Source organism: Colias philodice, chromosome 17, assembly GCF_061535455.1.
Source record: "Colias philodice isolate Cphi_HAF_F1 chromosome 17, ilColPhil1 Martin Lab GWU primary, whole genome shotgun sequence".
Lineage (NCBI taxonomy): Eukaryota > Metazoa > Arthropoda > Insecta > Lepidoptera > Pieridae > Colias > Colias philodice.
This window is the reverse complement of record NC_143102.1, coordinates 7,272,128-7,286,349: the sequence shown is the minus strand read 5'-3', so window position 1 is coordinate 7,286,349 and position 14,222 is coordinate 7,272,128. Positions and strand designations below refer to the sequence as shown.

Sequence of the window (14,222 nt, the reverse complement as noted above, 5' to 3'; positions counted from 1 at the left end):
TCTATTGTCATTTCTATTGTTTTCTTTATTTCTCACGATAATCACAATTAATGTAATTACATCTCATCAGAATGTGTGAGGTTGTCTTTGACAGATGCGAACATGAACAATTATTTAGTTTAGATCTATCTCATTTAGATTTTTATCAAGTTTTAAATAAGCTTGCCGCTTTATAATTTTATGTATTTTGTAACATGGTCTATGGTATAGATATATGGTATGGTCTATTACTCTATTGTATAGGTCTTTTTTTGGTCACACACATAAATATTGAAGTTCTGTGACTGTACAGACTGTATAAGTATAAGTAGGTGCTCTATTATTTTTCGTATTTTTCTATTTTTAAAGCTTAACTGATTTTTTTTTAATAAATTAAATGTCTAAAACTAGAATTCAATAATGACGCATACAAACAAGATAGAAATAGCTATAATGTTGAATCTGCACAATGTGGACGCAGGTGACGGCTTCGATTAGTTTCTCTTGAAATTTAATGCCTCAATAACAAAATTCTCGGATTTCTGCATGGGAATTTTGTAGGCGAAATGCTGTAATTCAAAGCGTTAGGAAAGCATTAATGCTTCGGTAAATGCACAAGGTTATTGGAGGTAATGATAATTTATGAGTTACATGTTGTGTAAGTAATGCAGTGTGGGCGGTATGCAAAATGTCTAATTTTCAATACGAAATCTACGAGCCAATATTGAATTATTGTAAAGTTTGTAATGAACATGTTGTTATGATTATAAACAACAAGAAATATACCAAATATACAGCCAGAGTTTAACATTGTTACACACATAATTATGTCTTATATTCTTTTGTAGCTATACATTTCAAAATCACTTGACCGCACCTTTATCAACGAGAAACTTAGAAATTCATTTTCCAATTAGTGCTATTTCACAACGTAGCATAAAGTATTATCTAATTGAACCGTATTTATTTACTAATCAACCCAATTCTCAAGATAATTATAAGGTATAATGTTTATAGCTGTTATTAACTTCTGCAAAACTGGTTTTAAATATCCCTATATTGGTATTAAAGCACGTGCTTGAGGATCGTTGAACTAAGGACACCTGAACTGGTGGCATTCCAGCATTCTTTTGTATGAGAGCATCTGCTAGGAAGACTATAAGTAGTAAGTACTTATAAGGTCAGGTCATAATGTGAGCTGAACGGTATGGTATATAGCTTAGCCAGATGTCCTTTGAAAATTAGAGCTTTGAATAGCATTCGTGGACTTGAAAGTACTAGAAATTCATGACTATTTTCACAAAAACAAGTATGTATCTATCTGTGAGCGCATCTGACGAAAGTTTATTTCGTTCTTTTTATTAGTTCCAATATGACTGCAAAAAGTAAATTAAAGATCGAATTAAGTAATTAAGAATCACAATGTCAGCTCGCAATGTAGGTAACCTGCGCCTTAAGTATTTAAAGGTGCAAAATTTATAGTTAATAATAAAATGCCAAGACAATAATGGGTTTTATCTTACAGCTGGAATTCCGGAAATGCAGTCGCGCGACATATACGCGTAAGAAGAATTTAATTTACGGTTAATTAAAGAGTTTTGTAAAGCAACGAAAAATACCATTAAAGTTTAGATTGTTTTTTTACATTCTAAGTGAACAGTACTTAAACACCTTACGCATTCAAATAACGCAATTACAAGCGATCACTATCGCAGACAACATGACAATGCAAATTAACATTTTGGAAAATTCGTAGAAATCAATGAAGTCATCGATCAATAGAACCAGAAGCGACATACACCGAAATGGTATAAATTCAGAAGCACGCGTCGAGATCAACGGCCGTGTACCTCGTGACATTCCAGGCCACTTCTTGCGAATCGTTTTTAGATCCACGAAATCGATTTGTTCCTCTCGCGGATTAAGTAGTCATTTGATGTGGCATGTGCTTTTTACGGGTGTTTGAGAAATTCGAAGGTGCTGGATGCGTGTCGGTGCGGCTTCGTCGAGCATTTGAAAGGGTGTGGAGAAACTGCTAGTAATTTGAGCTTAATATATTTTAAAGACCCGCTAAAAAGACCAAATGTTTTAGATGTTGAGTTGAGTTGATTTTGTGTCGTAAATATACGAGTTACTTTTAACTTTTTCTATGCTAATCTGTAGATTGTTGAGATACAAGTGAACATAATCAAGCAGCTATTACTAAAATATGATGTGTCATGCTTTAAAGATCTCTGAGTGCTACAGCTCTTAAGATGAAGATAAACCTCTTTATGAATAAATATTTGCATGTGTACAAAGTGATTTATACAAGAACACTTAAAAAGGTGACAAATGGTGCTTGTCAGACTACTGCAGACAAAACCAATGACTTCTTTTCTGTGGGAATATATGAATTGGTTCTACCCATTTTATAATTTTATGATAAAAAAATGTACCTGGAGTAAATAGTTATACAGTTTTCAGAGAATATTTTTACATTATTTTAATATTAGTTAATTAGGTATTGTATTTTAGAACCCAGATCGGGTTTCATAATCAATATTTATATAATTCAATACTCATCTAAGTAGTATTTGCTTACTACTTTACTGACAAACATACAACAAGGAGGGTTCACGAATGAATTAAATTATGTCAACATAAACAGCTGATATCCATGCTTTGTTCACATACTTATTGATTCATTATACATGTATTTTTTTCTGTGATAACCTTTTATAAAATTATGAATATTTCTTAACCTATCAGTTTTTCTACATTATATAGGCAAGTCTAATAATAGTCCACTTGATTCCCCTTTCATTCACTTCGTCTTGACATTTCACAATAAATTTTTAACATAAATGAATAATTTTATTAACTGTCTTATTAAAGGTACGTCTAGCTATGTCCTTCTACATCTTAATAGTAATTTGCAACATTTATTTTTAAATACTCTTATCGTAGGTCGTAGCTTGATTTTATACAACCTAAATGTCTCATCATGTTCCATACAACACCAAAACACGAACAACTACCCAAAATTGCGTATTCAACCAAAAACCTTTATAAAATTAGTATAGATCGTACGCCCTTTATACATTGGTTCACACCATAGAGATCTAGAGAGATGCCAATCGCTTGCGCTGAGTACGAAACCTGTGTCTCATAACAAATTTACGCACACAACAGTAAACAAAATAAAAACAATACTTCGCGTTGTGTGCGTGTCATCACACAAAAATTTGAGAGCGACTATTCGTTCGCACACTAGATTGTAAGTGACGTACGTATAAAGCACCACACAGCCGCAAGATATGCGTTTACGATAGGGATTGCTTGTCGATAAAATGAGAAACGTTAAAATTAAAACAATTTATAGGCAATACAGTAACTACGTAGAAAATAGAAATGGACACCTTGATGGTAGCATTCATGGTGATGAAGTACATAAAGCATTGCCTATTGACTTATTGTAAAGTAATATAAGTATGAAATAAGTGACTTCTTTTTTTAATCCATGTATAATAATTACTATAAAATTATTGCTCGAGTACCTATCAAATAATAATAATACAATCAGATATTAAGCTAATAGTAATACATTATGATATAAAAATAAGGTAGTAAAATAATACATAATACGATAAAAAATCCGAATCTTATCGACATGGACACACTCGACGCGCATCCTCAACTAACGACCGCGAGCAGCGGCCTGTACTACACGATCGAACGTTTTGTTAGCTTTATTATGTTCATTATACATTGCGGTATTCGAACTTCGCGTTTGAATAGAGTCACGTACAGAAGAAGCATTGTAAACTATTTACATAAATTATTGTGACTGTTTTTCTGTCACATAATGAAGACAAGAAATCACTCTACGTAATATTGTTTTTGAAATTTTAGTAAGAAAATCGTATAATTTTCAGTACTTACCGATGGTATGTGATTCCATTTGACTTAAAGTTGCTGGTTTCACTTCGGTTTTTACAAACTTTAACGGAACAACACGGCATTGTCAAATAATACCCGGCCGACGGTCGAACGTCAACTGAATGCAACAAACAGCATGTGTTCTTTTTTTGGGCATATTGCTGCGACATCGGCCCCGCCCCCTAACCATATCTCCCTTTAGTTTCTTTGATCTGTGGTTCACACGCTCAATTCATACATGGCCCATTCATCTCTCCGTGAGAAAATTAATATAGTTACGACGCACAGTATTTTTTTGACCCTTCTTTTGCGACAGCCTAATTTTATTGAATGAATGTATGGATATATACATGACAAACGCAAGAGTAAAACTCCCATGAAGCTCACTATCATACTTTTCGAAAAAATTCAATCTGAATAAAAAGTACCGGTATTTTATATAATTCAATTTTAATTTTTTATTAATTTTTCTACCATTATAACACATTTTTTTGCATTGCGAGCGTCAAGGCTAGCCATAGGGCCAATTTTCGATCCATTCGGGGAAGAGCTGTGACTTCGCAATTTCGAGATAATCGCATAAATAACAAAATTTCATTTCTTTTTTTGTGACTGAACTTTTAAGAATAGGCAAATTATTTTTACTTCAAAACATAGTTATATGTATGGACTACTTCCACAAAAAAAACCGATCGCGAAAAGAGCGGGATTCGCGAGATATTAATTTCTGAAAAAGTACCGGTTCTTTAACGAATTTTTTGTATAAAATCCACAATATAAATTGAACTTATATAGAGTTGCGTTTCTCAGATGACGGAATACTACAGAAAATTTGATGAGACATATTGTTAGTAAATTGAAGTGTCTATAACAAAATATAAAAAATAAAAAAGTTATAAAAAAAATTGAGTTAAAATTAAACAAAATTTCTTTATGCAGTAAAATTACATCATTTACAAATTAATCTTAATTATTTTTTTATTGATGTTATTTAGCGTTTATCGCGACATAAGGTGTTATAATAAAAATGTTTTTGCTTTAAAAGACTTTCAATAAATTCTCTATTTGTTTGGTCGGATGACATTTAATTAGATAAATAAAAATAAATAGTTCAAATTTTTTTTATTCAACTCATCCATCAATTGAAATTGCTTTCTCTAGGCACTAGATATCAAGATTACGACTATTTATTTCAACTTATTAGTTGACATTATCGGGGTGTGTGGAGTTTTCGCAATCCAGACTAGAGGGCGCTTTTGCGCGCTGAATCGCGCTATTGAAATGTTTTGTTAGTTACATATAAGATGTAAGCTGATTTCCATGAGTTGGGTTAATTGGTTTGGAGAAATAAGTAAAAAAAAGTAAAGTTGGTAGTTTGAAAAGTAAGGTTGGTTGAATTAGCGTTTTATCCGCTTTAAACGAAAAATCGGTTGGTTTTATCGGTCCAACCGTTTCAGTTGGTTGGTTGTGGGTCAAAACCCTAATTAAATCTTCTATTTCGTTTTGTAAAGCCATTTATTGGTTGTTGATTTTTGACTTTTCTTTTTTACTTTGTTTTTTAATTTCTTTAATCCAATTATTTTATTTGATTAAATACTTTCACTGCCATTCATACAGTTTTGTATACGTAAAGGCTATGGATAACGCTGTAGCTGGAACCTCTTATCCTTCGGAGGTGGCCTCATACAGGCTAGATGTAGAAACAGGCTGCCATACACTAACTCGATATGATATATACATATATCTGGATCAAGAGAGTAAAAAACTCCATGGTCGCTATGGAAAACCGTTTGACTTATCCAAATCGGAAAGGAATATTTTTGTAAAATCGATTTTTGCAACTATATTAAATACACCCCTTTCAGAACCACAGGAGAAAAATTTTAACATTGCTATAAACCGTTTTATCAACAAAGTTGAGAAAAGATATAACGATAGCAACAGAATTTTGTCACAATTTCGAAAAAAAAATAACGCTTGGTTGAATAAGCCTTTTATAAATGATCTTCCTCAAGATGTCATTTCGAAACCTTCTGAGGTTGTGAATGTACCACCTGCCGTCTTGGATGTATCGCCTATGGTTTTGGACGTGCCATCTGAGGTAGCCGATGAACACCCAATAGTTCCCGATCCTCATCGCTTGGTCTTGCGTGAAATTGCCTGTTGTAATAAAGATGAAGAATATGCAAAACTTCATAAACGAACGCAACTTAGAAAACAAAAATCACTAGAATTATTGATTCAGAATGAACCATCAGCAAAACTGATTTCATCATTTACTAAAGTCATTAAATCTCATGACAACAAAAAACTAAGCAAAAAAAGTGCCCATGACTTAGAAGCTGTGATAAAGATATGTTTGGAGTCTGCAAATAAATCAACTGAAGTGTTGGCAAAAATAAATCAGTACAGTAATCCATACTCTCCAGAAGAAGCGCTTGGTATACTTATTGACCGAAAATATAGTGTCGAAACATATAAATTTTTACAACAAGATTTAAATAAAAGAGGTTTTAAAGCTTTTCCACCGTACAGACTTGTAGCAAAAGCAAAACTGGAGTGTTACCCAGAGGATGGAGTCTTGGCAAATGAAGTTGAAGCTTCTGTTTCGCTACAAGGTCTGCTTGCACACACATTTAAAAGAATTGTAAGTCTCTGTGATGATGTCATTAATGCGTATTGCGAACGAATGGATTTGGACGAATTGTCTTGTAAATTTGAAGGCTCTTGGGGCTTTGACGGCAGCACAGGCCAATCATTATATAAGCAGAAGGCACCCCAAGATCCTTTGTATGATGAAAATACTATATTTGCCACAACCTTCGTACCATTAAAGGTCATGGAAACGTGCAGCAGTCAAATTCTCTGGGTAAATCCAACACCTCAATCATATCGCTCTTGCAGGCCTCTACATATTCAATATAGAAAAGAGTCAAAGTCTCTTATTCTCAGAGAAAAACAGTACGTTGAACAACAATTAAAAAATTTGTCCCCTATCGCAGCAGCCACATCAAAAGGCTTCATAGTAAAAACTATTTGTAATCTTACATTAAGTATAATAGATGGCAAGGTGTACAATATCATCAACAATACCTTTTCTCAACTAAGGTGTCCAATTTGCGGGTTGACAGCAACTAAATTCAATGACCTGGATTTGGCGTTCTCTACACAAATTAATAAAGAAGCTATAAAAAATGGTCTGAGCCCTCTTCATGCATTTATAAGATTTCTAGAGTTCTTACTCCACTTGGGATACAAAAATGACCCCCGAGTAAGACAGTGGCGAGTCTCAAAGTTGTCACCTGCGGGCATAATTACTGAAGACCGAAAAAAAACAATTCAGGCGCAAATACGGGATCGTCTGGGTATACTAGTAGATGTTGTACGTCCGAACTCTGGAACAACTAATGACGGAAATACTGCTCGAAGAGTTTTCGCTAATGAGGAAAGTCGCGGCATATTTGCAGACATATTAGGAATAAGTAGATGGCTTGTAGATGACATACACGTAATTTTAGTGGCAATTAACTGCGGTCTACCGGTAGACTCAACGAAGTTCGGAATTTTTTGCAGAAATTTAGCCAAAAAATATGTAGCTAATTACAACTGGCACCCCATGACGACGACAATGCACAAAATCCTTATTCACGGCCAAGAAATTATAGAAAACTCGGTACTGCCCGTAGGTGTTTTATCCGAACAAGCTGGAGAGTCCAGAAATAAATATTGGCGATATGACCGCGAACATCACAGCCGAAAAGACGACAGAAAACACACAATGGAAGACTTATTTCATAGGGCATTGGAATCGTCCGATCCAGTTATATCGAATACACGTTTGAGTATGCGCCAAAACAGTATGAAAAAATTGCCTTTGCCCTCTGCTGTTATCGAAATGTTGAAACCATTTCAATTTAATGAAGAAGAAGATGAACACAACGAAGAAGAATCATATTGTACTGAAATTGAAGACAGTTCACTCATTCTAACAAATGAAAATGACGTATTTTTAGTTTAGACATTTTCACATTTCATTTCACTCCCTTAGCTACATATTTTTTCCTGCCAAATCCAAGGTCAAGTTTATTTTAATAATTTTACAAACAAGGAAACTTACAAATTTATGTAATCCTCTTCATAGTATAATGTGGTATAAGTATATAAATAAAGAAAAGAAATAGTAATTGGGGTACCTACTTACCTTTATATGAAAGTATGAAATAAAAATATTGATAAAGTGTGATTTAGGATTTTATACAAAAAAATCGTTAAAGAACCGGTACTTTTTCAGAAATTAATATCTCGCGAATCCCGCTCTTTTCGCGATCGGTTTTTTTTGTGGAAGTAGTCCATACATATAACTATGTTTTGAAGTAAAAATAATTTGCCTATTCTTAAAAGTTCAGTCACAAAAAAAGAAATGAAATTTTGTTATTTATGCGATTATCTCGAAATTGCGAAGTCACAGCTCTTCCCCGAATGGATCGAAAATTGGCCCTATGGCTAGCCTTGACGCTCGCAATGCAAAAAAATGTGTTATAATGGTAGAAAAATTAATAAAAAATTAAAATTGAATTATATAAAATACCGGTACTTTTTATTCAGATTGAATTTTTTCGAAAAGTATGATAGTGAGCTTCATGGGAGTTTTACTCTTGCGTTTGTCATGTATATATCCATACATTCATTCAATAAAATTAGGCTGTCGCAAAAGAAGGGTCAAAAAAATACTGTGCGACGATACTGTGTCAAAACCGAAATGGTGCCTTATTAAGTTATTAGTAACTACATAATGCGCCATTGTAGTAGCTTTAATATGAAACAGAGTAGAACATCAATTTCTAGGAACTGGAGTAGAGAAGGCATCTTGTTTTAAAGTATTAAGAATTAATTGGTAAATAATTTTTTTTTAATAAAGCAGGTATCATTCGTTTATTTCTTACTTATATTGTTTTAAATAAAGTCTAAGCTATGATCAAAAATTAGTCCTTATTAAAACGTTATTTGCTTTCAAAGATGCTTCGTCTTTTAGCAACAAGTAAAACCGTATAAGAAACTTAAAAAAACAATACAATAATGCGTAGGGTACTACAATCGTAGCCAACGTCAATACCAATCAATGGCAGTACAATCCTATTAAGGCGTTCAAACATTTGCAATAGCACTCAAGACTGTTACGAAAGGCGCTCCCATCCGTGAACATTCCAGCGGACAAAAACGGTTGCTAGATAACTTTAATGCTTTACAAGTAATTAACTGGGGATTGTTTTTACTACTGGTATTGAAGTTAAGAATAATTCGTTTTCAGAATGATTTTATTCTAATTTTTTCAGCATTATTCGTAACGCGATATTATGGCCTATACCTACAGCACGAGCGTTTTGCTACTTTTCCAGTCAATATCTTGCAAATATTGAACTCAATTTCACAACTATTAAGCTTCATAGATTAGAAAATTATTTATGAAAAATATACTTGAATACCAGCTATACTATATTATTAAGGCGTTACCCGGCAATTTCGACTATGTTCAACCTCTATAAAGTCTGGTACAACATAAAGCACAATACCGAAAAAAATATATAAAATAGGATGGTCTTTGATCTTTAATTGCTCGCGAGGACTTTTTTCCAAAGTTAATAGATTTCTAGAAAAAAAATGTGCCGTGGTCATCGATTTTTCCGCAAATACTCTATAAACTTCGTAACCTGCTGACTTAGAGCTCTGAAAATTTTATGTTTAATAAATTATCAGTTACACAACATTCCCTGACGAGGATTTTTTGTTTCACTGATTGGTATCTTTTTAAATACAAAATGCGAGGAAAAAAGAAGGTGCAGCGGGAGAGATTTGAGATCCGTCAAGTATGGTCAAGGTTATTAGCCTTAAGACGAAATACAATCATGCTTGTGCACCATAAGAGCATAAGAGCGCGCGGGACGCTTCACAAAAATCCCCTCGCCACGCCACACAACTGAATAGATGACGGAAACATACGGAACTAACGGAGGTTCAATGAACTTTACTTATATTCATAATATTCGCGCGGTTAAAGCTGAGTAAAGCGATCCGGCAACGTCTTTTCGTTAACGGGCCCATCGAAGTAGAAAAATCGACCTTTGTTCCTTTGCACGAAGGTCGATTTTTAATTGGTACAAATCTGGTTACAAAAAATGAGCTTGTGACTAAATTATTTTATGATGTAATTATTTGTTATTGTTAGAATTGTCGCTACCTACGTTACTAGCTTATTTGCAAATCTTTGTAAACAAATTTTATAGGTTTTCGACATGGGGACTTTACGTACAATCTTTATATATAAAAATGAATCGCAAAATGTGTTGGTAAGCGCATAACTCGAGAACGGCTGAACCGATTTCGATAATTCTTTTTTTTATTATATTCCTTCAAGTACGAGGATGGTTCTTATGTAGAGAAAACGTAAACATGTACCACGGGCGAAGCCGGGGCGGACCGCTAGTATGATAATAAAAATACATAATAGAATAATGCTATTTACGTTTGTTTTTTTTTACATTATTATCGGTTTTAAAAGATTTAAAAAACGGGTTTTTGTTTTTATATCATATTTATTGAAAGAAAAACAATAATAGACAAAAAAATATTATTTACAATTTTGATTATTTTTGAATAAATATATCCGACATTTTGATATACTTAACATCAGATATTTTCGAATGCTGGTTTTGTTACTATTTTATTGTTCCAATGTTTATCTTCTTGATACGACTTCTACTCCTTGTTCCGTAAATAAATATGTCTCTTGCCCGTTACTTTGAGCTATCCTTGTACATTGAGGTGCTGAAACAACCATAATAAGTTATACATAATAGGAGAACAATTAATTGATAATACCTCTTATAATACCACGATTATTATAAAGATACTGTCATCAAAACTAGAAAAAATTGCACAGCTGTGTAAGTTCCTTTGTCGCTTTATTATCCTAGCCCGTAATAAACTCGATTGTCGGCGTCTTACATAGCAAACTTTCTGAGAAAATCGTTCTTTTGTTTGCAAAATTTTACGGTTGACCGCAATTATTCTAACAATTAGTAAAAAATTTCGCAGCTGTGTCCGTTCGTTTATCGCTCTATTGTCCTATCTCGTAAAAAAGTCGGCATCATAGTTATGCATTATGCTTATGCATAAAATGCAAATAGTATTCATACAAACAAATTAAAAAATTACTCATATATACTTTCATTCGAATTGATATATGTATAAATAAATATCTTTTATCTAATCCTTGTCTTGGGATTGCTCACATGTGTATAGAATTGTTAGTAGATCAGCAATACGCCTAAAATTGCATGATATCTAATAAGTAAAAAAATTACAATTACCGGTGCAGTGAAAGACCTCAGACAATAGTTATAATACCATAAAAAAAAAGTTATACGCAATAGGGTTGAAATAAAAATTGTTTCCGATCTCACTGGTCCCGTCAGTGATAACTTACACTAGTCTGAAATATTCCACTATCTTCAATCTTATGACTTATAAATAAATAACATAAGAATAAACTTACACAAAAAAAGTACTATGTGAAACTGTCTGAAGATCCACATCAGTTTCTGGTAATCATGGTTGGTCTAAAAGACCAACGTGTCTTTATTGCATCCTGGCTTGCAAGCTGCACATCGGATTTTTCGTGGTCGCGCTTTGCTATTAGAAATAAACATACATACACAAATCAGTAGTATATTTATTGGAAAATGAAATCTCAAAAAAACAACTAAAACATTACCTATTTATACCAATAATAAAATTATAAATAAAAATAAAGACAGAGTGCATAAAATTATAAAATCTTGATTTGTGCGTTGCTAAATTCAGACTTTGTAAACATATATGTACTAATACAAAAATCATAAATAGGTAATGAAATCTCAAAATATGACTAAAATAATATTACTTATTACAAATAAAAATAACTATTAGATTTTCATTTATGCGTTTCTCAATTTAGACTTGTAAACATATACCTAGTAATCAAAATATTTGAAGTTGAAATCTTTAGACTTGTAGCGACCGAAAGACATAATAAATATAAATAAGCATGATAAACATTAAACTTACCTATTTAGATTCAATAACTGTAGTTTCTTCATCTGCCTTCGCAACATTTTCTTCCTTATGTTCTCACCATCAATGTTTTGGCCACCAAAATTCACCATGTTTATGAAAAACTTTAGTAACACTAACACTAAATCACGTATGCGAGTAGACAACGGCACCGCGCGAAAAAGTTGTACAGGACTGCTCTCTAAGACGCGTTGGCGTCGACTAACAGGAGGCGGAACGGCGGAAGCGACCGGCCTGCGCGCAATTTTTTGCTCATAGTTTATAAATATATTTTTTTTAAATTACTGATGTATTAATTGAAAAATCTAATCCCGTACGTCCCTCAAGAATTGAATGGAAGTGGATGTGGATAAAATTTCATTGATATTACTTTACTATTGTCCAAATGAAATTGATTCTCCGTTTAATTTTTGGCCAACTTCACAACGTTTTTCTATCGAGGCAAATTTTGTCAATCGTGTTTCGGTTCCCAAACGTCACTAAACAAACTCTTCAATTAAATAAATCGATAAATAAAAAAAAACAAATTCAAAGTTTTTGAAGAAAAAAATTAATTCTCCGTGCGCTCGAAACGTATGTTTTGGGTCTCATTTCGCCTTAAACAACTCGTTCCTATTTTAGAGTTGTCTCTTCCTAGTTGTCTTGTATTTCAATGCAGAATTGTCCAATGCATTGCGATGTAGTGGAACGCAGGTGAGTCGTTACAATGAATAGGTCGAGTTTCGATCAACGGGAGATGGCAGTGTCCTTTAATACAGATTACAGAATACCATCTCAATTTAAGTGATTTTTCCTTATCGTTTCTTAATCCTTGTTTAATTTTACTTCTGAGAAAGTAAAATTAAAGGATACTCTTAGGTATAAACTAAAATATTTACTACCAAATCTCCCGAATACTACACGAGCTTCAAAATTATCTGGCATTTCCCTCAAGGTTCCCTGCAAACAAATAAAGTCGTCAAGTTTTTCAGGAAAAATCACTCGCGCTTCGCGCTCGTGATTTTTTAACCTTGACTAAAAACTTGACTCCTTCATTTGTTTGCAACGAACCTATCGGAAAATACCCGATAATTTTGAAGCTCTTGTGGTATTATAAGTGATAACCTATAATTTGTCAGTGTATTAACCTGACACCTCATTAATCAAGATATTATTTTCGTACAATTAATTTCAGGATAGGTAATAGGTACTTGATTACAATTGACAGAGTAATAATATGTTCACACCAATATTGATCCATACAAATAAATTATTTATATGACCGTTTGAACGATAAAATAACTTATTTTATAAATAAAAACTGTGTATAAAATTCCTATACAATAAATACAAGATAACATTCTCTATAAGAAAATTTATATACCCGTTGTCTCAGTTATTTAAATTGCAACGAAAGCAAATAAAATGCAATGCATTCATCTTATAATGAATATAAAAAATGCATCCGATTCAAATGTTACCGCTTATGGTAAATGGATAATCACTGAGCGCCGGAAGGAAAACATTTCTCCTACAGTTAGACTTTCAAATCACTTTTATATTTTATTAGGGTTCCGTACTCAAAGGGTAAAAACGGGTCTCTCTAACTGAGGCTTCGCTGTCTGTCAGTCCGTTCGTCTGTCACCAGACTGTAACTCATGAACCGAGTACATAAATAGTTGAAATTTTCAGAGATAATGTAAGCATGTACTTGCATATTTATGTTGCCGCTGTAACAACAAATAATTAAAAATCGAGGTTAAGCAACGTTTGGCACAGTCATTAATTGGATGGGTGACCAATTATTTTAAGACACTCTTTAGCTTATTAGTACGGGACATACATTGGATAAGTGACTGATTGGATAAGTTGTTGTTTAGCTTATAAAAACTTTGTACGGAACCCTTTCGTGTCGCCGCGACTCGTAATAGATTTTTTAATAGATGTACAATTTTAATTATTTTTCCACCATCAAAGGAACACGTGTAAATGAATTAAAAATTAATCAAGAGCGTATGCACCGTACTCGTGTATTCTGTGAATAAATAATACTGAAGCCTCCGGATTACGGACTTATTCATTCATTGCGTTTATAATTTATCTCATGTAAAGAAGTATTAAATTTATTATAATAGCATATTAATATTCAGCTTTGGATAAGAGTGAATAATAATTAAATATTGATTTAATAAGTTATGATTATTTCTAGCTAGAAATCATTCAAACATATTGAA

At 32.9% G+C, this 14,222-nt stretch overlaps 2 protein-coding genes and 1 long non-coding RNA gene across 4 annotated transcripts in view; all 3 read right to left on the bottom strand.

The window, feature by feature from the left end:
* The window catches only part of LOC149481158 (uncharacterized), a 273,145-nt gene that overhangs the window by 177,430 nt on the left and 81,493 nt on the right, over nt 1-14,222 (bottom strand). The window lies entirely within an intron of this gene.
* Nucleotides 1-14,222, bottom strand: part of LOC149481159 (MOXD1 homolog 1-like) — a 76,062-nt gene that overhangs the window by 41,821 nt on the left and 20,019 nt on the right. The window lies entirely within an intron of this gene.
* Nucleotides 10,558-12,479, bottom strand: LOC149481160 (uncharacterized). The gene is made up of 3 exons (XR_016316962.1): nt 12,004-12,479; nt 11,453-11,589; nt 10,558-10,722 (listed from the first exon to the last, which is right to left on the bottom strand). It is a non-coding gene; the product is annotated as an uncharacterized LOC149481160 (long non-coding RNA).